General features: G+C 39.8%; 1 pseudogene; it reads left to right on the top strand.

The window, feature by feature from the left end:
* The first annotated feature begins 317 nt into the window (after positions 1-317).
* On the top strand, positions 318-938 carry LOC102824317 (annotated as a pseudogene).
* The last annotated feature ends 1,614 nt before the right edge of the window (positions 939-2,552 follow it).

Raw genomic sequence — 2,552 nt, 5'->3', positions numbered from 1 at the left:
GATTCTATAGGCAAAGTGGAGTCCTGGTGTGGCACTGTGGGGTTAATGCGTCAGACTGCAATGTAGTTTGAACTGCTAGTTCGGTAGTTAAAGCTCACCTGCGGCTCCTTGGAAACCCTATACAGGGTCGCTGTGGGTCGTAATTGACTTGACAACTTGATGGCATTTAACAACAACAATAGGCAAGGTATTGAATTATATGCAGAAAACATCAAAAGAAGATGGAAGGAATACACAGAATCACTGTTCCAAAACTAAATGATCAATATTCGACTATTTCAAGAAGTAGCATATGGAGGTCTCTGCGCGCCGGCGTCATGGCAGCTGACGAGAAGGATCTCTTGAGCTATTTTGTGGCTTATGGGAGCAGCAGTTCAGTTTCCTCAGCCCAGGAGGACAACAGCGACCCAGAGGAGATGAATCCCAGGGCTCCGGATCCGGCGAAGTCTGCCGGTGGCTGTGGAAACAAAGCAGAGAAGCAGCTGCCGAACCCAACAAGTTGTTACAGAGCGTGACTCGCCAGGCCTTTCTCTACAATTCACTCAACAAGCAGATAGACTGGGAGAGGCACGTGATCCAGGCGTCTGAGGAGCCTCACAAAGAGTTCAAATTATGGAAGTCCAACTATGTCCCACCTCTGGAGACGTACACTACTGAGAAGAAACCACCATTTCCAGAGCAGATTATGGCAATAAAAAGGTCTAATACATATGCGGACAATGGTGATGATGCCCCCAGAATGCTAAGAAAGCCAAACTTGTACCAGAGGGGGAGGAGACAGTGGCATCAGATAAAGAAAAAACAAAACAAAAAAACATACATCTAAAAAGCTTAAGATGGAATCAGGAGAACTAGCAAAGAAGAAAAGTAGAAAACAACAAATGGCAAAAGATTTCTGGACTGTGAGGCTTGTTGAAATGTTTCTTTGGAGAGATTAAGTTGATAGTGTAAATTATTAATGACACAGAATCACCATGAAAGTACCTATGCTATAAGTATTGTCCTAGGAACTTTCCACTGAAGACTTCGTTTTTTATTTAAATGGTGACTTGTGATTGTGGAATTGACAACACTTGAGCATTCTTGCTATTATAAAATTGGTGACATGCATTGAGAGTTTGGTCATATGTTGGCATGCCGATGTTCTATGAACCTTTTATAAAGGAATATATTTTTAAAGTGACTATATTGTAATGTACAGTGAACTTGTAGGGTGCTTTTCAACAGTTTGTGTGCAGTGTATAAAGATCATGGAAATAAAGTACTTATGCAATATTACTGTTATTGCACAACATTGACATTTTAATGTGATAAGTTCCCTCTATGCCAGGTGAAAGGAGTTCTGGTAAAGTAGTGGTTACGAATCGGGCTGTGAACCACGAGGTAAGCAGTTCAAAACTACCAGCTGTTCTGCGGGAGAAAGAGGAGACTTTCTGCTCCTGTAAAGATTTACAGCCTCGGAAACCCTGTACCAGGTCAAAAGTATTACTGTTTAGGAAGTGCCTCCTATGGTCCAGATGCTTTGTATGTATGTTCTCTCTGTTCCTTAACCTAATAAAGTATTTATCTTTTACAATAAAGAGAGATTAAGTAAAAAAAAAAAAAAAAGTAGAATATGATCAAGAACCAGTGTTACTGAAGGAAGAAGTCCAAAGTGCATTGAAGGTGTTGGCAAAGAACAAGGCTCTGGGAATTGATGGACTACAAATTATAATCTGTTAACAAACTGATGCAGCACTGGAGGCACTCACTCATCTATGCCAAGAAATTTGGAAGACGAATTGGCTAGTTGACTGGAAGAAATCTATATTTGTGCCCATTCCAAAGATAGGTGACCCAATGGAATGTGAAAATCATCAGACAATATCATGAATAGTATATGCAAGTAACATTTTGCTAAAGATAATTCAAAAATGGCTTCACCTATACTTTGACAGAGAACTTCCAGAGGTTCAAGCCGGATTCAGAAGAGAAGTAGAAAAGGGATAGCATTGCTGATTTCAGATTAATCTTGGTTAAAAGCAGAGAATACCAGAAAGATGTTTATCTGTGCTTTGTTGACTATGCAAAGGTTTTCAATTGTGTGGATCATGATAAGCTATGGACAACATTGCATAGAATGATTATTCCAGAACACTTAATTATACTCCTGGGGAACTTTTACGTAGACTGGGAGACAGAACAAGGGAATACCTAATGGTTTAAAATTAGGAAAGGTGTGTGCTGGGGTTGCATTCTTTCACCATACTTATTCAACTGTATGCTGAGCAAATAGTCTGAGAAGTTGAATATTATGAAGGAAAATGTGTCAGAATTGGAGGAAGACACATTAACAACCTACAGTATTCAGATGATACAACCTTGCTTGCTGAAAACCAAAAGGATTTAAAATACTTACTGATGACAATCAAATACCACAGTGTTGGTTATAGGTTATACCTCAATGCAAAGAAAACAGGAATCCTCACCACTGGACCAATAAAACATCATCCATAGAAATGGAGAAAGGCTTAAATTGTCCGTTGTGCTCGGATTAACCAGCAGCAGTCATG

The sequence above is a fragment of the Chrysochloris asiatica genome, unplaced genomic scaffold (genome assembly GCF_000296735.1).
Source record: "Chrysochloris asiatica unplaced genomic scaffold, ChrAsi1.0 scaffold00038, whole genome shotgun sequence".
Taxonomy (NCBI): Eukaryota; Metazoa; Chordata; class Mammalia; order Afrosoricida; family Chrysochloridae; genus Chrysochloris; species Chrysochloris asiatica.
Note: the sequence above shows the minus strand (reverse complement) of the source record. Positions and strands in the feature narration are given on the sequence as shown.